The sequence below is a fragment of the Molossus molossus genome, unplaced genomic scaffold, assembly GCF_014108415.1.
Source record: "Molossus molossus isolate mMolMol1 unplaced genomic scaffold, mMolMol1.p scaffold_m16_p_6, whole genome shotgun sequence".
NCBI lineage: Eukaryota > Metazoa > Chordata > Mammalia > Chiroptera > Molossidae > Molossus > Molossus molossus.
In genome coordinates this window covers 101,366,805-101,393,838 of record NW_023425399.1, presented here as the reverse complement: position 1 = coordinate 101,393,838, position 27,034 = coordinate 101,366,805, and the positions used below count along the sequence as shown (strand labels likewise).

At 40.6% G+C, this 27,034-nt stretch overlaps 1 protein-coding gene across 2 annotated transcripts in view; it reads right to left on the bottom strand.

The window, feature by feature from the left end:
- DCC (DCC netrin 1 receptor) overlaps positions 1 to 27,034 on the bottom strand; it is a 1,071,808-nt gene that overhangs the window by 650,818 nt on the left and 393,956 nt on the right. The gene's annotated exons all lie outside the window — the stretch shown is intronic.

Below are 27,034 nucleotides of genomic sequence, written 5' to 3'. Positions count from 1 at the left end.
CCTGGTGGTATTTAAAGAACACAGTAGGCAAGCCTTCTTTTCTCTTTCCATGTGAAGAGATGAGCGTAACAGCAGTCTCAGGTTGATGAGGGCTTTGGAAAACAATTGGATATCCATAAAATTCAATGCCTGAAATGCTAAAAACGAAAAATAAAAAAAGAGCACTGCTTTCCAAGTAAGAACAAAGTTCTCTTCTCAAAGACCTCTGTTTTTAAACCTCATAACAGGACAAAGAAATAAAATCCCCGTCATTTTGAGAAAACGAGCGATAATGGAGAGAACGCTGCAGCGTGGACGACACGTGAAGGGGACAGGAGACGTGGCTTCGGCATAGAGGCGACCTTAGAGGTGCTCCCTCGGCCTTCCTGCTGCAAAGCGAGCCCCTGGAGGGAGGCACCCCACGTAGCAGTTACTAGGGCACGTATATAAAATGGGTGTTCAGTGAATATTGGCTACAAAATTCAATTCTCTACAATGACTTCCATCTGTCAAGATCAGAGTACAGTTTGGTGGATGCCAGCATTTCTAACACTGAGGACTTCTTTTCTTATAGTGTACTCGATAAACCATATATTTTGACAAATGTTGTCTAACAAACGACCTTCATTAATTTTTTTAAATACTCACGCAAGGACGTGTTTTTATTGATAAGAGAGGGAGCAGAGGGCGGAGAAATCGATTGATTGCCTCCCATGCTTGTACTGACCTGGGATGAACCCACCGCCTAGGTTTGTGCCCTGACCAGGAATTGAACCCACAACCTTGTGGTGTAGGATGACACTACTGTTAGCTCTTAACTTCCATATTACTGCCCTAAGCCTCTCATTCCAGAAAACCAAACCCCATCACTGCAGTCAGGAGGAACGGAATGATGGAACCACCCTAACCCACCCGAAACTGCAAATGGTCTCTGGACAAGAAAAACAAGTTTCAGGAGACCTCAGTCCCCATCAATCAAGAACTCGGGAGACCCCAGGCCCGAGCAAAGACGAGGACGTCCCCTCGGCTGAACGACCACACCCCAGCCCTGAGTTTAAAAACCCCCGGTCTGCACAAGCCGGTTGCTACTCTCTCCTTAGAGGCAGTCGGGCAGGCTGGTTCCCAATAAGCCTGCACTTCCGAGACCCTGCACCGCCTCGTTCCGCCTTGTTCTTACAACTCTAACCAACTGAGCCACCCAGCCAGGGTTCATTAATCATTTTTTATATGATGACCATACAATTTATAAATTTTCAAATTGTAAAGCCTGAAAGAATATCAAGCTACATTATTTGAATAAAAAAGAATTGAGTTAGTTTCCTGGATTCTATATACGAGTCCTATACAGAAAACGAACAAACAAAAATACAATTAAAATTACTATTTAAAATATCAGGCACTAATAAATATGATTGTGCTAGGAATAAATCTACAGAGAAAATGCCGAGGATGTCTAAAAAATCATATTTATAATAGGAAAGCCCAGAACTGTAAATATATAAAGATGTATGTAAACTGTAAACTATAAAGAGGATTTCTACCCCAAACACTTGTAATTTAATGCAATTCCCTTCAAAAGCCCAATAGATTTCTTGAGGAAACATCAAAGTCAACAGAAGTTTTATGAAAATGCAAAGGACCAACAAAAGTCAAGACACACTTGAACAAAGAACAAAGTAGGAAGATACGTTTCTGGGAACGATCATTTCACTGCTACAGTAATCAAATTGATTATTGATGCCAAGGTAGACAGAGGATGCTGACACAGGATGCAGAGCCCGGAAACACAGCCTACATATTTCACCCTTGATATCTGACAAGATATATATTACACGGCACTGCAAAGCACGAGCGAAGGATGATCTGTGAGTTGATGGGCAGAGGACAACTGATAAGGAGAAATGAAATCGGGATCCTACTTCCCATCATACACAGCGGGCAGGTGTACACAAGCCCAAGAGTGGAAAGTAAAATGATAAAACTTAGAAGATAACAAAACAGAATATCTTAACAACCTTGGGGTAGGAAAGGATTTCTTAAGACCGTGTGGGGGTCTAGAGTGAGTCACCCCAAGATGTGCCTCTCCGGCTGGCAGATTACTTCAAGCAGAAACCAGTGCAAGCTGAGAAGGCTCCGAAGGGGAGGTGGGCCTTCCCGCTTAGGCCCGAAAGGACTTAACGGAGAGGACATGCTCCAGGGCGACAGCGAGCTTCGCGGAGCACCCCAGTTCCATCTGAACTAGTTGGGTAGCCCGGCTGCCACCTCGCGAAGCCCGTTCAACCCAGTGCTCCTTGTGTCCCATCGTTTCGGGGGGGCTCAGCATTTGCTTACTGAGCATGAACTGTTTCAGCTCCTTATTCATCTCCTTATGCTTGTCCTTACTTCCACTCGAAGTCCCCTCCTTAGTCCAGAATGACGTATATTTATATATATAGATATCTCACTGCCTTACTTTGTAATTTTCATGCTTATGTAATTCTTACACACATGTATTAAAACCTGATTCCCTCCTGTTAATCTACGTTATGTTATTTTAATTATTCTACCAGCTAGAAGAACTAGAAGAGAAAAGGGGACGTTTCCCCATCCCGGATAGCAGGGAGAGGTATCAGTAAGAAGGGGAGGAAGGAAAGGAGGGAAGGAGGGAGGAAAAAGAAAGCAAGGAAAACAGAGAAAGTCGTGGTGGGGGGTGGAGTAAAACGAGTCCATTGCTCAAATCCTGTCACTTGAACTCTCACAAGTGTCCCAGACGCAGACGTTCTGTTACCAGTATGCAACACGGCAAGTCGACGCATTGGAAGAAAGATTTCAGAAATTTTTATAAAAGTTTGAAATGGACATTTTATGTCTATTAAGTCTAATATAAAACTTTTGTTTGTACTTAGAATGTCTTTATTTTTATTTATCTTTCATATTAATTCATGTCATTGCATGTTACTAAAGTATCAGCCAATGCCTGAGGTGGGGGGCAGGGAGTAATGATCTACAGAGTATGAGAAGCAGTGGAATAGAAAATATAAAATTATAAGTAATAAAATAAAATAAAAATTCTATTCATTAAAAGACACCTCGATTCATTGAAAGGCACTTTTAAACCTCAGGGGGAAAATGTTATAGGTTATTTTATTATTTTTTAAATTATTAAATGTACATATTTAAAATACCTAAGAAAAGGTTTAATATTAAATGCACTAGTCTTACTTCCCATAGGGAACTTTAAAAAACTCTACTAGCTTATTCATGTCAATGTTTCTCTCTCTCTCTCCCTTCCACTCTATCTGAACAAAATATCGAAAAATGTCCTTGGATGAGGATAAAAAGAAAAAAAAAGAAAGTCAATCTATATTAGCCCTGGCCAGTTTGGCTCAGCGGTTAGAGCGTTGGCCTGCGGTCTGGAGAGACCTGGGTTCGGTTCCCACTAAGGGCACGTACCTCGGTTGCAGTTTGTCCCCGGCCCTGGTTGGTCGTGTGGGTGGCAGCCACTCGATGTGTCCCTTCACGTCGATGTTTCTCTCTCTCTCTCTCCCTGCCTCCCACTCTATCTGAACAAACCATCAAAAAAATATCCTCCGGTGAGGATAAAAAATAAAAATAAATAAAAAATAAAAAAACTCTACTAGCTTCTTCTACATCTCTTAATAGTGTGTTTGTTTCTTGATCTAGCCACTTTAGACATTATTTATTGACTTCCTACAATGATAAATAAAGATTTAGCTCACTTACACCACCACTCCCTTCTCCTAGGATATTACTATTGGAATTATCTAGATTGGTTACAAACGAATATCTTGAGTTATAGAATACTCTTACCTCTTTAGTACTTCTTTCAGTGACACATGATACTTCTTGACTGAATGGTTTGTAAGAATATTCCTATCTTTATCCATTGTCATTGGCACTCTTTTCCTTCTTATTATCTACCTTCTGTCTAAAATGGATACTTTTTACCTACAAAGTATCTAAAAAATAAAATAGATACTTTTGTATCTATAAGATACATACATCTAAAATAGATACTTTCCTTTTTCAAGATAAATTTAATAATATGTGCATTATCTATAGTTCTATTTAAAAAGGTCAAAATTAATATGTAACAATTACCTTTTTTGGGGGGGCTAGCTTTTAATTTTTCCAGGCATTTACATTTCTTCTTTTTAAAAATATTTATACTTATAGTGACCTTATTTTCTCCCTCAAATGTTCCATCAAATCTACCAGGTCTTTTTTTCCCTGGAGATCTACCTCCTAGACCCTCTGCTGCTCCAGTCTAACCTGGTTGATCTCTAGGTCAGTGCACAGGTGTCCTTCCGGGAAGTTCTGTCATTGTTTTCTCTTACTTTGTGTCCACTCTTTGCTACTTATAGTGGGCTTCATCCCCTCTGTCTACTCCCTAAAATATATATACTCATGTCCTAATCCACAGAACCTGTAAATGTTGCTTTATTGAAAAAGGGAGAAGGTATTTGTAGATGGAATTAAGATTTTCGAGATCATCTTTGGATGATCCATATGGGCCTTAAATCTAATGATAAGTGTTCTTATAAGAGGGAGGTAAAAAGGGTTTTGAGACAGGTATACAGAAAAGAAGACACACAGAAGAGGAGGAGGCAATGTGGCTGGGAAGGAAGACACTGGAGTGATGTAGCCACAAGCCAAGCAATTACTGGAGCAACAGAAACTGGAACCACCACCTGGCCGCCGTGGCTCAGTGGACTGAGCATCCCACCGTGCACCAGGAGGTCGCTGGTTCAATTCCCCGACAGTGCACATGCCCAAGTTGTGGGCTGGGTCCCCAGTAGGGGGTGTGTAGGAGGCGGCTGATCCATGTTTTGATCTCTCTCTCCCTCTCCCTTTCTCTCTCTGAAATTAAAACAAACAAACAGACAAACAAATCCCCAGAACTGAAATAACCAACAACCAATTCTCCTCTAGCGCCTCCAGAGAAAATGGGACCTGCTACACCTGGATTCAGGCTCTGGCCTCCAGAACTAGAAGAACTCTCTCCTCCTGCATCTGACTCCTGTTTCTACAAATAGTCGCACTCTGTTCTCTACACCTGCCCCCATATACTTTTTCTTCATTATTTTGGGGTTGTACCTTCGATTCTTATCAACTTTTTCTACCAGTGTCTTCAGTGTTGCTAGGAAACCAATACATCTATTTGGTGAGTAAATCATCCTAAATGGAACACACAGTTTAAGATATAAAATACAAGGTGACCCCTTCCCTCTGGATGCCAACTTAACTGACACTCAGATCACAACACTGAAGGAATGTATTCATAATGTAAGACAGACATTTTCAACATTGAAACTCATCAAGAACCTTCAATGTTGAAAGACCAGCACCCTAATTTCAGATGTCTAACTAACTGAAAGCACACACTGTAATATAGAAGTTATAGGTTTCCAGGATCTAATAATCTTAAATCCAGGCTCTTCCACTGAAATTGTAATTGCCTTCTGCAAAGTTTTCCCAGGTGCGATTATTTGTTCCAGCAGACCCAGGATGGTATGGTGAGGATGCTATCCCCATTAGAAGTTGGAAAGGTTTGAGGTTATCATGGTGTGATCTCCATAATCGTACAGTCAATCCACTAGGAGTCATATCCACAGCACTCTGAACACCAGGCAACTGACCCATTTGCAAAGTTCATTTTCTTGGCAATGGAAATATCTGCATACACTTGGATGTGCCCTGTAGCAGGAAATGTTTGGGAGAAGCAAGACAGTGCTACAAGGACTTAAATGTTGGAAGCAAGGACTTTGAAATAAGATGCTAAATAATTCCTTGGGGACTTCCAATTTTCACTGAGTCTTTACCCTGGAGAAAAAACAAACACACAAAAAGAGAAACCACCACAACTCAAGGAAACAAAGACACTGTGATGGATCATATGCTCTACTGGACTGAAACCTCCTTGAAGGGAAGGTCTTATTTATCTTTTTAAACAGAATACAGCCAGCTCAGCTGCTGACCCTCAAGCATGCCTTTGGCCTCGGCATTACAGTATTCTTATTAGGACCTCCCGTGGTAGTTTCTTTGATGTAGTAGGTAGACATTAACTAACAGCCACAGGGAAGGAAATGAAAGCAGAATAAATTTTCAACCCTAAACTTATTAAACCTCTAACACAAATCATCACATCACTTGTGCCATAAAGCATGGCACTCCACAGAGATGCATTTAACCAGACTCTTTCAGAAACAAATCGCTGGTGTCCCACAATGCACACTTATAAACCTCCTGCTATTATTCTCCTGATATTCATGGTTTACTGGCTGTTTTTAATCATGGAACAATGGAATATTCTTGAAAGAATAACTGTTAACATGAAGTTCTTTAACCAAGAAGTGTTCAGTATGCATTGATAAAATTACCATTCACCTAAGTGTTTGTCATTATGTTTTAATAAAGAGGATCTGATAGATAATAGCTTCTAATAATCAAAAATAATTCAACTGCAGCAAGTAAAGAGAAGGTACAACAGAGTAAATAACTACATGATAAAATGCACGGGGCGGGTTATAAAGTAGCAGAGCATGTGCTGTTTTGCATAAACTTGAAACCATATACATATTAAGCACTGGTATATTTCAGAACCACCTGGGGATCTAGTCAAGCAAACAGCCTCATTTGAAGTAGGGCAACACCTGGTATTTTTAGCAAGTTCCTCCAGAAGATTCTGATATACACCAAATTTGAAAAGTACTGCACTGGGGAATTAATTAAAATAAGAGAGATAATGAGAGAGGGCGAGAGCACGAGAACAGTTCAATGTTACAGGAGGCTTTTGATATCAAAGAAATCCCCACCTCTCGCATATAGATAAAACAACACAGAAAACTTCCTTGGAGATCTCTTGGGTGCAATGTCTCCATCTATCTTCCCATATTAGTGAGAGTGAAATGCTCCAAGGCGTCTTTGGGTTCTGGACACTGATGCACTGGTGTTTCTACGTAGAGGAGGTGTCCAGGGTAGGGTAGGAAGGTGTCACGACACCCAGCTTCTGGAAGGGGCCTAGCGGCTATCCGAGGGAGAAACGCTAGAGAAATCATCACTGTCAACCAACCTGGAGCTCAGGCATATTCCTTTTTAATTTGATAGATAATTAATTTTTAAAATTAAATAGAACTGGAAAATAATTAAATATTGAATTCGTTTTACATGAATGAGAATTCTTCTTTACTGCATTAAAAAAAAAGTCTATGTTCTGCACCTGGTGCCCACTTCAAGGTTTGCATGAGGTCGGCGCTCGGGCCCCGGCTCAGCCACTGGGCCCCGCGCCCAGCTCTTCCAGGACAGCCGATTAAATCAGGCCCCGACGCGTGAGAGCGAACGTGAAAACATTTGAAAACTGCCTTCTGAAAGGGAAAGAGGATTATTCCTTGAGAACAGAAAAGCTTGAAAGCCAGAGTCCCCCCTGTCCTACCCTGCTCTGTATGCCGGGGACGTCTACAGGAAACAAAACAAAGGGTGCAGAATGAAGACGACATCTGAATCCTTCAGTGCTCTGTGTTTAAGATCATAAGCGGCCTTGACTGTGACATGCAGACTTCTATCTTTTCCAAATCCAAGATCCCGCGACTCTCCACATCCCTGCTGTCCAGGTTGTTTCAACACAGTAATAACGGAAGTCTTTTTTTTTTTAATTGATTTTGAGAGAGAGAGGAAGGGAGAAGGAGAGAGAGATAGAAACATCAATGAGAGCGAACATGGATTGCCCGCTGCCTGCATGCCCCCCACTCGGGATTGGGCCCACAACCTGGGCATGTGTCCTGACCAGGAATCGAACCCGTGGCCTCTTGGTGCACGGGTTGACGCTCAACCACTGAGCCACACCAGCTGGGCTTAACGGAAGTCTTTTAACTCAGTATTGGATGTCTTGAGTCCCAGGTACACAGAGGCGTCCTGGGATGGAGGGATCCGTTTCTGTCCTGCAGCTGTGTTCTCGCCGCTTCCTGCTGATTCAAGTTCAGGCACTGGCGGCGCTCTGGAATACTGGGCACTAGAATACTGTGCCCGCTGCGACTCCTCAGGGACGGTGACACGGTTTCTCCTGCACTCACGAAGCTTCCATTCTAGTGGGGGAGGCAGATGCTGAAGGAATAATAATAAAACCATACTCTGCAGTAGTTATGAAGAACACTTAAGGCCTGGTGCTCTGACAGTGGTTAGCAGGAAGGCCCCCCAAAATCAGCAGCTGTCCCAGAAAAAGTGACATCTGAACAGAGTTCGGAAGAGCGAATGGGAGTGAGCTCCAGCACGGGGCTCTAGGACAAAGGTCTCTAGGTCACTCCACATTCCGAGTCTGACGTGGGGGAAGGCGTGTCACCTGCTCAAAGGAGTGAAAGGGACAGGCACCTGGGAGGAGCTGAGCCGGGCAGTGGAGGACAGGGACGCAGGGACAAGGGTGGAAGAAGAAACCAGATGAGGCAGGGCGCTCAGGTCTTCAGAGAGTTTAGATTTGATTCTAAAAAGGGTGGGAAACCATTGGACAACTTCACATATTATACGTAATAACTTTGACCTCGGTGTGTGAAATAGATTACAATGAATAGACCTGTATAGGACAATCGGTCAAGGGACGATAACAGCTTCTGTTAGGATGGTACCAGTAGCCACGGAAAGAGATAAACACAAGAATAAACAGTTGCAGAGAGAGACAGCTGACCGCAGACAAGAGGAACAAAGGCGAAAGGGCGGCGACAAGCTAGTTTTCCAGGGAAGGATTCTGCAACAGCTGGACATGCACAGGGAACAAAATCTACACACCTCTCACCCTTCACAAAGATGAACTCAATGGAGATCACAGAACCAAACATCAGACACAAAATTATACAACTTCTAGAAGAAAACACAGGAGAGAATCCCAGTGCCCTTGGATATGGTGATGACTCTTTAGGTATAATATCATAGGCATAATCCATGAAAGGAATAATTGATAAGCTGAAACTCATTAAAATTAAAAACTTCTGCTCTGTAAAAGACATTTTGTCAGGAGAATGAGAAGACAGACCACAGACTAGGGGAAAATATTTGTAAAATACATATCTGATATAGGACTGTCCTCCAAAACACACACACACACACACACACACACACACACACACAAAGAAGCTCTTAAACTCAAAAATAAGAAAATAAACAACTTGATTAAAAGCTGGGCAAAATCTCACTTATATATAGAATCAAATAAATAAACAAACAGACTGGTAGATACAGAGAACAGATTGATGGTTGCCAAAGGCAGAGGGGGGAGGAGCAAAATGTGTGAAGGGGAGGGGGAGGGGCAAAATGAGTGAAGGTGAGGGGGAGGGGCAAAATGAGTAAGGTGACCAAAGGTACAAAGTCCCATTTGCAGGATAAATAAGTCCTAGGCATGGAATGGTGACTATGACTAACAATATTGTATTGTATGCTTGAGAGTCACTAAAAGTAGATCTTAAAAGTTGTCATCAGCCCTGGCCAGTTTGGTTCAGTGGTTAGAGCGTCGGCCTGTGGACCAGAGAGTCCCAGGTTTGGTTCCCGCTAACGCATGTACCAAAAAAAAAAAAAAAGGTGTCATCATAAGAAAAAAAAATGTAACTATGTGTGGTGATGGATAGTCACTAAATTTATTGTGGTAATTATTTCTCAGTATATAGATATATCAAATCATTATGTTGTACACATAAAACTAATATAATGATATGTCAATTATAACTCAATAAAAAAAAAAAAAAAAACTGGGCAGAAGAGCAGACAGACACCTCACCAAAGAAGATGTACAGATGGCAAGTAGGCGCATGGAAAGATGCTCCGTGTCACGTCACTGGAAAGTGCAAACTGAACAGCAGAGAGATGCCACCACACATCTATCCAAACGGCCCAAATCTGGAGCATGGACACCATGAACTGCTGGCCAGGACCTGAAGCAACAGAAGCTCTCATCCATTTTCGTGAGAATGCAAAATGGCACAGTCCCTTTGGAGGACAGTTTGGCAGTCTCTTACAAAACATAACATACTCTTACCGTACAATCCAGCAACTGCATTTGTTGGCATTCACCCAAATGAACTGAGACAGTTACGTTCACACAAAAATCTGCACGTGGACATGCACAGCCGCTGTATTAATTACTGCCGAAACTTACAAGCAACCGAGCTGCCCGTCAGCATGTAAATGGATACATGAACTGTGATATAGTCAGACAATGGAATATCATTTAGAGCTAAAAAGAAATGAGCTATTAAACCATGAAAACACATGGAAGAAACTTAGATACATATTACTAAGTGAATGAAGCCAATCTGAAAAGTCTACATATTGTATGATTTCAACTATAAGTCATTCTGAAAAAAGTAAAAATAGACAGTAAAAAAAAAAAAAAAAAAAAAGATCAGGGGTTGCAGAGGTTATACATTCATTATGCACTTGTCAAAATTCACAGAATGTACACCAACAGTGAATGCTAAAGTAAACTATGGATTTGGGGTGATGATGATGCATTAGTGTAGACTCATGAATTATAGGAAAGGTATCACTGTGATGCAGGATGCTAATTCTGGGGGAGGCTGTGAGTGTGCGTGTGGAGTATATGAAAACTCTCTGTACCTTCTGCCCAGATGTGCCATGAACTTAGAAGTAACCTAAAAAAATAGTTTTATTTTAAAGGAAAAAAATGAAAACACTTAAAAATTTAAAAAGAAAATAAAAGGAGAAAATGTTTTGTACCGAGATTGGACATTGCTTGTTATTTCAGAATTAGATTTAGAATTTAGATTAGAATGTGGTGGGAGGGGTTGGGGGGAACACACATGTGAAAGAAATTGCATTGCCCACATGTTTGGCTGGGACAATTCAATGGCTGGGGTGTCATTCAATGCAATGGCACGAACAGGAAGAAGGCAGAACGGTGAAAGAAATTGAAAAGGAAATCAATTCCTTGTTTAAACTTAGACAACTCCAAGTACTTGGGTCCTTTCTTTCCTTTTTTTCAAATTGAAGAACAAGCCTTTATATTCTAACGTGTTTTTTTTTTCATTGGAAAATGTAAGCCACCGAACAGAAGTAGATGTCTTTGTCTACACAAAGAAAAGTATGATGGCATGAAGAAAAAAAAATGGGAATATGGTTTGGGATCTGAAAGACCTGAGTTATGAACGTGTGTTGGGCACCTAATTGCTGTGGAGACTAATTAAACTATCTGTCCCTCAGCTTTCTAGGAGGGCCGCTGCGTGCCAGTGCTTGTGAGGGATTGAACTCATGTTTCTGAATGACTGACACAAAGCTTTTCCTCACCCAGGGAGCACAAACGTTGGGATTAAACACTGGGTGCTTCTCATATTTTAACATGATTTGATAGCTGTATAAACACAATGCAATCAAGGAGAACTGGAATCACGCTGAAGATCTACCAGGAAGTGGTAATTTCCTAGAGTTCTCTGAACCAACCCAGAACTGAAGACTTGGGACCACACCTTTTACTGAGGACACCCCACTGCTTTGCCAGGGAGCCCGTGTATGTCCCTTTGGGGAAGTAATGCTAAGGAGTCCGTCCTCAGGGCGTTACAGCCTGATGACCAAACGGCAACACGTATTCCTCTCCTGTGTTTCTTTCTTGTTCTTTCCTCCCTCTTTCCTGATTATTTTTCAAAAAGTAATCCTTTCAGAGATAAAGGCAAACATCTCAAAGTATGAAGAGGATGTCTTATTAACTAATATTGGCTGTAAACCTACCAAGTGCTAAATATGATAGCAAACACACACACACACACACACACACACACACACACACACGTCACAAAGAAGACTTAACAAAACCCCAACAAGATTAGAATGAATGTTATGAAGCTCTAGGAAGTGATGTTAACACAAAATAATACAAATGTGAAATGAACAGTCCGGGGACTAAGAGTTCTCCAATCAGTCAGGGTCCACCCTGCAGAGATTCGGCACAGAAGACCCCTCGGGTAGCAGACAGCCTGGTCTAAAGTGTCGAGTACGGGGCAGAGCTCGTCCTGCTCTTCGTATGAAGAGCCAGTGATTGGTGCGAACGTGAGTCTCGGTAATGAAATCTCCAGTCCTGATCTGTGTTGACCACATTTGTAGATTGTCCCCCCACTGGCGACCTACCACGTGTAACCCCTCCGCCTCCAATTTCTGAGACACAGAAGCCAAGTGAAAAAGCATGAAAAGGTTACTTATTACAAACGGAAAAACTCATAATTTTTAAAACATGTGAAACACATGTTCCCCAGGTAAGACCGAGCACTTCAAATGTCAGACCAGCGTGGATTCTCAAAGCTGAGCTACAGCGCCCTGGAAAGAGAGTTTATAATGGAAATGTTGACAGGCTCCTGGAGCCCTTATAGTATAAAACATTTAATATGTCACCTTGTTTTACAAGATTTTACTGGCATAGGAGAAGATTAAAACATTTAACATCTTTCATTTCACCAAATTGCTTTCCTCCTCCAAAGTGCGGTGCCATTTGTAGGGCTATTTCATTTATAAACATCCTTTTCATTGTCGCAGGGCCAAACACTCACATTCTCAGCTGTGCACTCGTATTTCCTTCCCGAAGCACCGAAACGCTTACTTGGCAGCTTATCTTATAACCTGATTCACACTTTACTTATTTATTTTTTTAACTTTTTTTTTTATCCTCACCCGAGGACATTTTTCCATTTTTTGTTCAGATAAAGCGGGAGGGAGAGAAAGAGGAGGAGAGAGAGAGAGAAACATCGATGTGAAAGGGGCACATCGAGTAGTTGCCACCGTAGCAACAACCCAACCAGGGTCAGGGACAAACTGCAACCGAGGTACGTGCCCTTAGCGGGAACCGAACCCGGGTCTCTCTGGACCTCAGGCCGAGGCTCTAACCGCGGAGCCAAACCGGCCAAGCGCTGATTCACATTTTAAACAGACAGGTTAAGTTGCAAGAGCTCTGGTGGAGAAAGGACTCAGCTTCATTATATAGCTACACAGGCAACATAACTAATGCTGATCATTACATTATTTCCTACGAGCCTTTCAAAGCCTCCCTCCTTTGTTAAGAGAAACATTCCTACTGTAGATATTTGCACAAAAGTAGGGGGCAGAGACTAAGAAAAAAATAGATTAGTGTGGAGGGAAACACATTTAAACCCTCTGGCAAAATAGGGTGACGGCTCACATTTCTGAGCAGGAGACAACAAGCATAGAATGGGGAATAGTTTTCTAAATCTGTTACAAATAATCAAGAGTCATAGGAAGACATAGCTATTAATCTAAGTCATTTCAATAACATAAATCTCTTAACCCCAGTGATATTTCTATATCTTTAATGGCCATTTACTTTTATGATAAGCTGAACGCCAGTTGGGGTAACTGGCCAACGTGTAGATCGCATGCCTTCCTCAACAAAGAGGGAAGAGTCCCCGGGTTAGCTGGTCCACAGAAAGCCCCTCAAGGCCATGACAAACACTATTCAGACTTCCGCTAAGTGAGAATTAAGAGACGCTGTGTTTCGATATCATCAAAAGAAAAATCAAAACCTTGAATTATCCAGGTACCTTCAGTGCAGGCATTATAGATCCTGATGCCTTCAGGAAGGGGTATGGCTCCTACAGTACTGGTGGTAAGAGCTTTAAACAGGCACATATAACCTCGCAGTTTTGCACAGGGCCGTCTGGACAGGGAAGACAAGACTCTGGATGGGAGACAGGCCAGAGTCACAGAGCCCGCAGGGCATGAAGACATACGTCCCCACACAGGGGCTCTCTTTTCCCATTTGCTGCGGGGTACCTAGATCTGACTTCTTCTTAACTGATAAAACGCTGATACCCTCCGACCCAGCAATTAATTACACGGTTAGATAGATGTCTTCCCTAGGACTTTGCTTCTGTTTTCCATAAAACTTTCCATATCAACCCTTACTAGGTCCCAGGCCCTCTGCTAAGCATGACTTGATTGTCTTCATAGCAGCCTGATAAAGTTGGCCCATTTTATAGATAGGAAGATAGGCCCAGATCATTCCCACAGAGGGCTCTGGTTTATAGAACTGGTGAATGGCTAGAGATAGGACCCCGGTCCTCTCTGTCTGAAGCCTATGCTCCTAACTACCACCTCATGCCCTACAACCTTCCAGGTTCTAAAGAGTCTGTTTATGCTGGGAAGTTAAGGGAATATAACACGATCTGCCTCTTTATGAAGTCATGGACCAGTGCGGGGGGAGAGGCGTGTGTGTGTGTGTGTGTGTGTGTGTGTGTGTGTGTGTGATAGGATATAGTATCACTGTAGTATGTTCCATGCTATGACAGGGGAAGAAGATGAAGCACAGCTACCGTGAGCACAGGGAGAATGGTGTCTCTCCTAGCCCAAGGGAGCTAGTTAAATGTTCCTAAAGATGGGCTGCATGAACCAGATCTTGTAAAAAAAATATATACATATATATATATTTATAATATAATAATACATATATATAATAATAATACATATAATATATAATATATATATAATAATACATATATATATATATATAATCCACTGAACACAGGAAGATGTGTCAAGGCATTCTTAACAAAAGTAAAAAAACAGAAACAAACCAAAGATCTATCAATATATGAATATAAACCATAAAACACTTTGCAGGAATTTAAAGATATGAAACTGACTTGTAAGAACAAACATATTTTTTTACATGTTCAAGGTACATCATTAACTTAAAAAGCAAGCTACAGAGTATTTACAGGGTAATCAGATAAGATTGTTTATGTCAAAGGTAAACAATACAGACAGAAAGTAAATCAGTGGTTGCAGGGCAACAGGGGAGGGAGGAGATGAAGTGACAAAAATGTTCAAGTTAGAAAGTGGTGATGATGGCACAATTTTATAAATATACTAACGAGGGGATGATATATTTCTAAAGGGTGTTTATTTTAATGGTATGTGAACTATTTCTTAATTAAAAAACAAACAAACAAACAAAACAAAGCCCAGATATATGCAATGTGTATCTGTTTTGGGGAAAAGGAGGGTGAAAGGGGACATTAACTTTATCTGCAACTACATCTTCCAAACACAGGCTTCTCCTGGGCTGAGACTCAACTGGAAATGACCTTAGACAATCAGCCACAATGTTCACTTCTGAAGTGCCCAGCGTCCCATGGGACCCGAAGGATGTCCCTGGAAGCAGTGTTTGGATCACGCGGATTATGTTTTATGTCGTGTTTCAGCCTTTGGAGATGACTTCTTCTTGCAAGAGGGATAACAAAAATCCAATCCAATAAAATCAGCCAGCACTGAAACTTAATGGTGAAGCTATCTAGGCTTTATTCATCTTTAACGCACTTGCTCAACTAGACTCCTCGTTGGTGAAATGCTCCAGGTAAAATCTCAGCAAATGAAACCTCGTGTGCAGCCCCTTTTAAGGGTGGTAAAGCTTCAGGGTTACAATAGAACCGATTTTTTTTTCAACAGTAGAGGGTTACAAATCAAACAGCAGATTTTATGGCTGTGCTATTCTTCAAAAGATTTAAGACACAGAGGCTTAGAAAGAGTCATCTAAATGGAAAGGTGTGTGTGTGTGTTTGCATGTTGCACGCTCTGTATTTATGTCTAAATATCTCTAGGTGACCTAGGGTAGCATATAGATAGTGTAAATCCAATTGTTTCAAGGTCATAATGGGAAATATGCAGATGATAGAATACAGGTCCTCTTATAGACAAGCGTCCCCTACCTGTCCTGATATCTATCATTTACGTGCAATTTCTCTGCCCTGAGCTCACTAGGTTTGGAATTAGGATTACCACTGGGAGCTTCAACACTCTCTAAAATTAGAGCCCCTATTTTGGTTTCCTGGACCCAATTCCAACATGTGATAGAAGGGGGTTCCCACACTCCCAACAATTCTCCAAACACCAACTGGGTGTCCTTACAATTCAAGTCAGTTCTAACAACCATCCATCCACCTAGAGACAGTGTCAGACTCCACAGGTCAGGGTTCAGTCCTACAAGACTGCCTCTTCCACCACAGCCCATTTCAGACCTCAGTTGCAGGTCCAGGCTGTTGCCTGTAACCTTTGACCAGTGGGAAGGAATTTCCGGTAGCACTGGTGAGGTAGGTAATCTACCTGATAAAGACCCCCTACCTTCTCCTAAGGGAGGATGACCTCCCTTGAAACAACTGGCTCTTTGCTGGCTGCTCACCCCTCTTCCCTATAAAAGCCTTCTACTAAGTATAGCTCCTTGGGGTTCCTTTCTATTTGCTAGATATGATGCTGATCTGTTCACCAATCTTTGAATAAAGCACTAGATCCTCAAATTTACCCAGCTAAACTTTGTTGTTGTTTTTTTAACAATAAACATTTACCAGTATGGGAGAAATGACCAATGTATTATACTGTTTATTATCATATATAGATATACGTTATAAATATAAAATTAGACTGTTTAAAAAACAGTAACTTCTTCCCTGGCCAGTTTGGCTCAGCGGTTAGAGCGTCGGCCTGCGGTCCAGAGAGACCCGGGTTCAGTTCCCACTAAGGGCACGTACCTCGGTTGCAGTTTGTCCCCAGCCTTGGTTGGGTCATGCGGGTGGCAGCCACTCGATGTGTCCCTTTCACGACGATGTTTCTCTCTCTCTCTCCCCCTCCCACTCTATCTGAACAAAAAATGGAAAAGTGTCCTCAGGTGAGAATTAAAAACAAAACAAAACAAAAAAACACCAATAACTTCTTAAAGGAAGATGGGTGTTTTCACTAATGGTATCGAGTACTTTATCTGTATATACAGATCCTGACAGGAAACATTTCATGATACAGGGACTATATACATGAGATTTCCCATGATTTCTTCTAACTTAGTTTCTAGAATACCCTCTAAATTGGAATGTTTCCTTGCTTTATAGAAAAATTTTATATGTAACATAAATATCTTAATTCAAAGGCCTTTAGGCAATATTAAATTTAAATAATAAATTTTAATATGGATATAAAAAAACCATAATAGGAAAAATCAGTACCAGAGATAGGTTCATAAAAGTAAAAATGAATTATTAAATGTATTATCAGTCATAATTTCATCCGAGATTTATAATTATGTCACCTAATCTATCTACTTACCCTGATTTAAGTCTTTGTTAGCCTGACATTTATAAAAAATAAAAAAAAATCAAGCTTTTATATTCCAAATGGGTCTTCTAAAATTCAAGAGAGTTTTTGGGTACTCCATTTAAATTACAGCACTTGCAAAAACCACACTGCAGCTAGCTTAAGGGTTGAATAAAAGAAAAGTGCTCTTAAAATACTGCTTTTTAGAATGAATAATTAGCTATTTCTATTGCCACATAAATTAGAATTCATAACAAAGAAAAGGAAATGAAAGGTTAAAAACTGTTTTAAAATTTATTTTGTTGATGTTTCTACTATAAAAATCCCTGTCAAATTCTCTTTTACAATTTTTATAATGCAATATCTTTCCACTCTACATTAATTTTTAGGAATATATTTCTATTTTAATTTTACTGCAGAGTTAATTGACTTAGGAAGGGGACAACTAAAAACCTACATTTTAAAATGCAATTATTTAATTTGAGGATGTGGGAGTGTGCAGGTAAGTAGGAATTAGAGTAATATTGGTGATTATTTTAGTTTTATATGGCAATAACATTAAACAAAAATTATAAGATTAAAACACATATACACTACTTATAACACCACATTTCTAACGTTTTCTTTCTCATGTTTTAACTAGATAACAATAGGAACATTTAGCAAAGTGGAGATAATTAAGACCATTAAGAATTATGGAGTCAGGACAATATATTTTCTTGCGTATTGTTTGAGAATAAATAATATCCCTGTTGGTGTGAAATGAAAAGCCTTGCTCTGTAACTGAATCTTCCCAGAGCAGAATTCTGAGAGTATTCAAGGGTCCTGGGATACATTTTCCAAACTGCTTCACTGGATGAACTTGACCTTCTAGGCAAGCTTCTTGTATTTGTTCTTGCAGAGAAAGGGAATATGAACATTTTTCTTGCTGTTTCCTTTATGTAACATTTGAGTGACCCGAGGCAATGTAGTTTATTCTCCCTCCTCTTAATACAAGCTCGTTTTTTCTACTTCCTTTTAAGTAAAAACGTAAAGGTCAGGTTATCATTTCACAAAATGCTCCATTCTGCTGAGGCGATTCTAGCCTCTCTCACCATAATATGCTTTCACTAATTATTTCATAACTCATTTAAATAGGAGGCATTCTAGAAGAAAATTCTTTGAAACAACTCCTCAAGTAACTAATTATTATTTTTTTTTAAACAAGGGAATTTTAATTATAATGCCTGTGTTCTTTAAAAGCACAATGTGACAATTTGCATCTTGAAACATCTATTGCAAAGGAAGAAAAAATCTGCTTCTGAATAATATAGCAACTCAAATAAAGGCAATTTAGTTGGCCTTTTATTTTCTTGATTTTAAAAAAATAAAAAAAATGCGCCCTGGCCGATTTGGCTGTGTGGTCACTGCATGAGCCCCGGCCCCTGGACCAGAAAGACACAGGTTCGGTTCCCGGTTCCCGCTAAGAGCACCTACCTCGGTTGCAGTTTGTCCCTGGCCCTGGTTGGGGGTCCTGTGGGTAGCAACCACTCGATCTGTCTCTCTCATGTCGACGTTTCTCTCTTTCTTCCTCCTTCTCTCCCTCCCACTCTATCTGAAGATAAATGTATAAATCTCCTTGGGTGAGGGTAAAAAAAAAAGCAAACTTGGCCTTAATTATAAAAATACAAAGATAAAAGAAAAATCCTGCCCTTAGAAAGACTATGAAGAGGAGCAGAATCTGTTACCCCAAAATGTGCCACTATGGCATGTGGAATATTTTGAGCTTAAGGCAAGCAAGACCCATTAGAACCCAGAAAAACTTCTACCACTCCCTGAACTACTTGGAAGAATGTAGATAGGAGGCATGGTTCAGGAAGAGAACTATTACTAGAGATAGCTTTTCATCTGAATGACCTGTTTGTCTGGGCAGATATCCAATTACCAAACATCTACTCTTCTTATTGATACCATTGTAATGAACCTAGTTATGAATAACTGGAAAGGAACAGGAGGAAGGCCAAATAGTAGGTCATGTCATTTTTGTAGCTTTTCCAGGAAGCTGCAGTTTAACACTTCCCAGAACTGTTCCCCAGGCATGTCTGGGGCAAGGGAGTGGACAAAGGAAAAACAGTCAAATGCCCAGTAAAGTCTGGGTGATACGCTTGCCTGCGAGTCATACGTGGGAACAGGTCATTGGCCAGAGTAGAGGTGGCCACTGTGAGCATGGGGGTTCAGCTAGTGAATCGCCTAAACAAATGAGTTGCCTCTCTTAGATCTCTCTCTTGAGCTCTTCTGTTTTCAGAGCTCTTGGGACTCTTGTCTCAGGGGGTGAGCTCTCTTGGCTCCCCTGAATTTTCCCACATGGCTCATGGCTACATGTACCTCACACACAATGGACTGATGAACTATAACTAGCCTAATGCTAAACCAGACCCAATTCCACAATGGGACAGAGACCCTGGTCCCTGACTCTGCTTCTAGCTCTTCTGAATCCCCAGCTGCACATCTTCTAGGACTGGATTAAGGGAAATGGGACTTTGGAAACCCCAGGATGTAATTCCACACAAATAAGGCTTTCTACCACATCTCATCCTCCTGTGAGGGTCTTTAAAAATGCTTATTCCAGCAGTACCTCGAGAACCCCATTCCCACTAGCAATGAAGAAAGACCATGCATGCGTTTCTCTGATGACATTATCATCCTGTGAATTACTCTCTTCCCCTTTGAAGCCCCAGATCCTTATCTCATCCTTTAGCTTAGGATGGCATATAAGTCTCAATTGCCTATCTTTTGGTTTCAAATTTTTATGGGGCTCCCAGACATATGAAATTAAATTTATTTCTTCTGTTAATCTGTATTCTGTCAATTTAAGTATTAGACCAGCCAAAGAACCTAGAATGATAAAAGAAAAAAAAAAAAAAGTTCCTCCCCTACAACTATTTAAAGCTTATTTTATAGTGAGTTAAATAATAAAGCCCATATATGACAAACCTATAGCCAATATCATACTCAATGGGCAAAAACTAAAAGCATTTCCCTTAAGAACAGGAACAAGACAGGAATGTCCACTTTCGCCACTCTTATTTAACACAGTACTGGAAGTCTTAGCCACAGCAATCAGACAAGAAGAAAAAATAAAAGGCATTCAAATGCAAAAGGAGGAAGTGAAACTGCCATTATTTGCAGATGACTTGATATTATACATAGAAAACCCTAAGGACTCCACCAAAAAACTACTAGATTTAATAAATGAATTTAGCAAAGTAGCAGGATACAAAGTTAACATCCAGGGATCGCAGGCATTTTTATACACCAATAATGAACACACAGAAAAATAAACTAAAAAAATAATCCCATGTACCACTGCAACAAAAAAATTAAGATACCTAGGAATAAACTTAACCAAGGAGGTAAAACACCTGTTCTCAGAAAACTACAGGACATTGAAAAAAGAAATAGAGGAAGATATAATAAAAAGTGGAAGCATATTCTATGTTCAAGGATTAGAAGAATCAATATCATTAAACTGTTCATACTACCCAAAGCAATCTATAGATTCAATGCAATCCTATTAAAATACCAATGGCATATTTCACAGATCTAGAAAAAATACACCAAAAGTTTATATGGAACAAAAAAAGACCCCAAATAGCCACAGCAATCTTGAATAAGAAGAATAAAGTCAGGGGGATCACAATTCCAGATTTCAGGTTATACTACAAAGCCATTGTAATCAAAACAGCCTGGTACTGGCACAAGAACAGGCATATAGATCAATGGAACAGAACAGAGAACTCAGATATCTACCCAAGACATTATGCTTAATTAATATTTGACAATGAAGGCAAAAGCATACAATGGAGTAAAGACAGTCTCGTCAATAAATGGTGCTGGGAAAATTGGACAACTACATGCAAAAAAAGAAAGAAAGAAAGAAAGAAACTAGACCAAGAACTTACACCACACATAAGAATCAACTCAAAATGGACAAAAGACTTAAATGTCACTTATGAAACCATAAAAATCCTAGAAGAAAATGTAGGCAGAAAAACCTCAAATATCACATGCAGCAGAATTTTCACCAATTCATCACCTAGGGCAAGAGAAACTAAGGAAAAAAATTAAGAAATGAGATTACATCAAACTAAAAAGCTTCTGCACAGCAAAAGAAACCAGCATCAAAATCAAAAGAGAACTTACTATATGGGAGAACATATTTGCTAATGATACATCAGATAAGGGGTTAATATCCAAAATATATAGAGTACTCATACAACTCAACAAAAGGAAGGCAAACAATCCAGTTAAAAAATGGGCAGACAACCTGCATAGTCACTTCTCCAAACAGGACAAACAAAAGGCCAGGAGACATATGAAAAAATGCTCATTATCTCTAACCATCAGAGATGGTTAAAACGACTATGAGGTATCACCTCACATCTTACCAGAATGGCTGCCAGCAACAAATCAAACAGCAAGTGTTGGCGAGGGTGTGGAGAAAAGGGGACTGTAGTGCACTGCTGGTGGGAATGCAGACTGGGGCAGCCACAATGGAAAACAACATGGAGTTTCCTGAAAAAGTTAAAAATTGAACTGCCCTTTGACCTAGTGATTCCACTTCTAAGAATATATCCTAAAAAGCTCAAAACATCAATTAGAAAGAATATATGCACCCTTATGTTCATAGCAGCACTATTTATAATAGCTAAGACCTGGAACAGCCCAAGAGTCCATCAATGGATGAGTGAATAAAAAAACTGTGGTATGTTTACACAATGGAGTACTATGCAGCTATAAGAAAGAAAGATCTCTTACCCTTTGCGATGACACAGAGGGACCTGAAGAGTATTATGCTAAGCATAGTAAACCAATTATGGAAAGACAAATATCACATGATTTCACTTATTTGTGGAGTATAATGAACAAAATAAGCTGATGAACTATATAGATCCAGAGACGTGGAAGTAGGGAACAGACTGACAAACCTCAGAGGGAAGGGACAGGGGAACAGGAAGAAATAAACCAAAGAACTCATGCATAACCATAGACACAAACAACAGTAAAGTGAATGTGGGAGGCTGGTGGGGAGTGGGGAGAAGGGTATCAAAGGGGGAAAAAGGAGGGGCATCTAAAAAATTTATTACATTAAGTATTAAAAAAATAAATAAAATAAGGAGTTGATATTTTCAAGGACTAAATGGATAAATAAAACCTATTATTATTATTATAAGTTTATTATTATTATTCTCCCTTAGTTTATATTTTAGAGAGTTTAATTGATTAAAAATAAAAGACTCACTGAGTGGGAAACTATTCACAGTGTCCTAACATTGAGTCTTTAGATTGAGAAGCAAAGTGATAAGGGAGTAAGTACACACCAGAGCCAGATAATTTGAGTCCCGATGTCTGTAAAGTGTCACTACATACCTTCTTCTCTCTCTGTCAATTTCAGTATCTATATCACAGAGATTTTTTTTTAGCATTATGAGATAATGCACATGCACAGGGCAAAGTGTTATAAAATATCAAGTCAATGGCTTTAATATTCAAGCTTTAAATGCTTACAAATTAACAAAAGAAGAATCTACCTGGACCAAAAAATTTAAAAAAATACCCTACAATGTATCCTGCAGTAAGTTTTGCCTCACCTGAGGAAGGCAGGACTGGACCCCAGGGCCCACTCCATCCCCAAGAGTGCAAATCCAGGCAGATGTAGCACTTAGGTTCCAACTGTGATCCTCAGAGCCCTGCAGAGGAAGTAGGTGGGCAAGTATCTATGTGGATACATGGGTGTGTTGGACGGTGAATGTGTGGTGGTAAAAATGAATGAGACAGTACTTTCATGATTATTAAGAGGAGCTCTGTACAGAGCTAGTTTTCATACACATTGGCATTGATTTTTTTTTTTTTTATCTTGGAAGAAAGGGGATTATGTTATATTCCTAGTCTAGACCAACTAACTGCCAAGGCCTCAGTTCTCATCAATCCTTTTCAGTTGAGAGGGCATTAAGGAGGCTGGGTTGAGAATATTTCTCAGCATCTTTTTCTGAAATGATAGCAGTGGTTGCTTGACCTAGAACTCCTGGTCTGGCCTGTGCAAATTAGATTGTCTCCAATATAATAGCAGATCAACTTGTGAAAAAGGAATCTTGCTGTCCAACAGACTTTGGCACTGCTTGCTCACACACTGCGTGCAGGCGCCTCTCTGAGAACTGAGGTTGCTTCCGCGTGTGCTCACAGATATCACAGATATCTGATGCGCGGTGACAATATTTATGGCTCATTCTTTGTAGGCTATATTTTTTATTTTTTTATCCTCACCCGAGGACATTTTTCCATTTTTTTGTTCAGGTAGAGTGGGAGGGAGAGAGAGGAACAGAGAGAGAAAGAGAAACATCGATGTGAAAGGGACACATCGAGGGTTGCCACCCGCATAACCGACCAGGGCCGGGGACAAACTGCAACCGAGGTACGCGCCCTTAGCGGGAACCGAACCCGGGTCTCTCAGGACCTCAGGCCGACGTTCTAACCGCTGAGCCAAACCGGCCAGGGCTGTAGGCTATATTTTCCCCCAAAAAATATTTTGCATCATGACATTAAAATATTGAAAGTTGTCATTTCCTGATAAGTATAACACAATAATAACCATTATTATGTCTATGTGTACATTATTATGTCTATGTGTGCATTATCATGTCTATGTGTACTACTGCTGTCATTGATTAAGAATCTAGTCTACTAGGCTTCACATCCCAGATTTTATTTAAAAGCCACCAAAGCTTCAGGAAGTAGATTATTATGTCTATTTTGTTGTTGTTGTTAATCCTCACCTGAGGATATTTTTTCTATTGATTTTTAGAGAGAGTGGAAGAGAGGGGGAGAGAAAAACATCGATGCAAGAGAGACACGTTGATTGGTCGCCTCCTGCATGAGCCCTGATAGAGGGGCAGAGATCAAATCTACAATCCAGGTATGTTTCCTTGACAGGAAATGGAACCCGTGACCCGCTGATGCTCCAACCACTGAGCCAGGGCTTATTATGTCTGTTTTATAAAGGAGAATCCAGGGGCTGAGACAGAGGGCAGATCTGGAAGATGTGCATGACCAGATGCAAGCTCATCTTGATGTTATGGGTTATAAAGAATAAGGAACTGGCACATGCTTTTTAAAAAGTAGCATATAAATATCCCAGCACTGCCCATCTTCTAATTCCAAAGTCCCCAATAGTTCATCAGTTCAAAGACTACTGAGATACAAATTAAATTATTCTAACTCAGGCCACTGAGATTATGTTTACAGGCACACAAATAGGTAAATTTAATCTCATCAAATTCATTAAAAAAGGAGAAGTGGAGGAGAAAGAGGGGGATTGAGGGGGTGAAGATGACACTGATAAAAACCTCTCCACATAAGGCATACAACCCCAAACCACGTACATCCTCACTGGTGAGGCAAAGTCTGGGGAACAACTACTAAACAGGCTCGATGCTTTGCTAGGTGAACGGGGTAGTGGGAGAAGCTTTGTAGATGAAGTCTGGCTCTGCCTCTGTCCCCAAACTGCTCTCAATCTAGAGGGCTCAGCCGAGATATCACGGCAGAGAAATTCTGGACCCTTTTAGATTAGCACTAATTGGATACAAATAACAGCCCCAGGTTCCAGCCAGTACTCATAAAGTTGCTTTCAAATGGAGATTTAATAGCCCAGGCATTCCTTATTGATACAACTCACAATGACCAGAATTACCACTAGCCAGCCGCCTGTCACCACTGGGGTTTTAACCAGAGGTGGGATGGGATGGAAGCCATCCCTTTACTTCCTCACTCTCCCTCCCTCTGCAGCCACGGGTGCGCTCAGGGTTTGCAGAGCACTTCAGAAGTTCCCAGGAAAAAGGATGAACGGTGCGTGGCAAAATCATTGCTTAGAATGTGCTCATGGATTAAAAACAGATTTCATTTGCCACATTTCTTTTTATCAAAAGATACTTTGAGAGAGCAAAATGCAAGAGGGGCATTATATTACATGGGCTCTACACTGCACCTGACAGTACAGAACAGTGGTTTTTTTTGTTTTTTTGTTTTACCTTTTAGTGGTGACTGGTTTATTGACTGCTAATGCTTTAAAAATAAGATCAAATCCAGCCTGGGTCTTTAGCACGAGGAAGATGCACGCCCCGTGCGCATTCCAGTCGTTTGGCAGCCTAACCTCAGCAGACATAACGGTGATGTATGCTGCCTTGCAAGCAGCACGGTGAGCGTCTAAAGCACCGTGAACAGCCTTATTGCCTCGAAATGATACAATCTAATATGAGACTGTAACTCAGTGACTGAACCTGCCAGCCCATCCTGGTATGGAGAACGCAAGCAGGAACCACTTTATTTTAATATCTCACAGGGAGGAAACAGTTCTTCCTTTCCGCATTGAAACAGAGAACATGTTACAAGTGAATCAACATCGCAGGAAAAGTGAAACCGCAACGTATCAACAGCATGTGCATCAGCCCTTTGAAGGAGGGCATCAGAATGCCAGTGCCAGGCATTCAACTAGCAGAGTTCCCTCGCATTGTGGGCCACTGAGGGGTGGGACCGAGGGTCCAGGAGTTCTCCACCGACAGGAAATCGCCTGCACCCTTCCCACTGCATTGGGCCCTCTGGGAAGAAAACAGCGTTTCCCGGAATCCTCAGCACTGCTGCTCTTGTTCCTCTTACTCAGGCGAGAGTCACAGACTCTCGCTCTCTCCTTACTTCAGCTCATCCATCAAGTTCCAGACACCGACCACTCACAGGTCCCAGGTGGCTGACACCTTAGTTGCCATGGTCAGGACGCCTCCTCGTGTGTCTCCTGGGTAAAGGGGAGGTTCTCCATCCATGCTTCTGCTTGTCCTTGTCATAGCAGATGGGATATCACTAGGTAGGTTGACGCAGAATAAGGGGTTCTCGGGCATGGGACTTTCACGTGCTCTATCCAGATCAGTCCAGGCTACATCAGGATGGTTAGCTACCGCATCTCTAGGTGAGGACCCTGCCCACCACCACATCATCTTCACTCAAGTTCAATCTGGTTTAACTGAATATGAACGAGAGTTCTTAGTGGGGAAAGAAGGCATAAAAAAAGAGTGGCGTGAAGCTAGATTTATGGACTGATTGCATATCTGTGAAAGCTAGTGTTTATACCATCACCTGACAAAATCACCTCCTTCAGATTTCAACTTCATCACACCTTCACTGGAGGGTGCAGAGGGGGCAATAGTACATATTCTTGTCACAAATATGTCCTCGTTCTCATAAGTCTTCTAGGATATAGACTAAATGGGACCTGGAAAGGAAACTCACATCAAATGACTAAACAACAGCCTATTAGTTAATTTTTTACTGATAACTAAAGATTAAGTTTGAAAGTGGCCCTTTAAGCCCATTTACCCATTTGAAGACCTAAATTTATTTCAGCTAAGATTAATTTGCTTGGCTATGTGTCTCCTATACAGTTTTTTAAAATAAAAACTTAACTTTAGCCATATCTTTATAGAAATGAGTAAAAATTTGATTTCTTTCCCTATAGGTCTAATGCTGTAAAGGCCAAAAGAAATAATTATGAGCAGCCGTCTAACCAAAGTAAGTGGGGCAGAAATATCAATATCCATAGATTCCAGAACACTCACTATTGTGCTTTTTTTCTGGGTCTACACCACCTTAAAATATCTGGAATAGAATAACAAAATACTGTTCATCTAATTACTCAGTTATTGAGTCAACACATTATCAAGCATTAAGATATCTGGAAGCACTAGTGGAAAATTTTCATTTGGAGATCTTCATGTTGTAGGCCAAGCCAATATAACTAAAATAAAATTCACTGGTCTGAAGGCAAAAAAAAAAAAAAAAAAAAAAAATCTGCAAAATTTCATCCTTGGTAAGGCTATAAAATAGAATTAGAAAATGATTCTTCTAATATTTTTTTATTAACAAAAAGTCCTCCCATACACATAAACAGTAAATCATG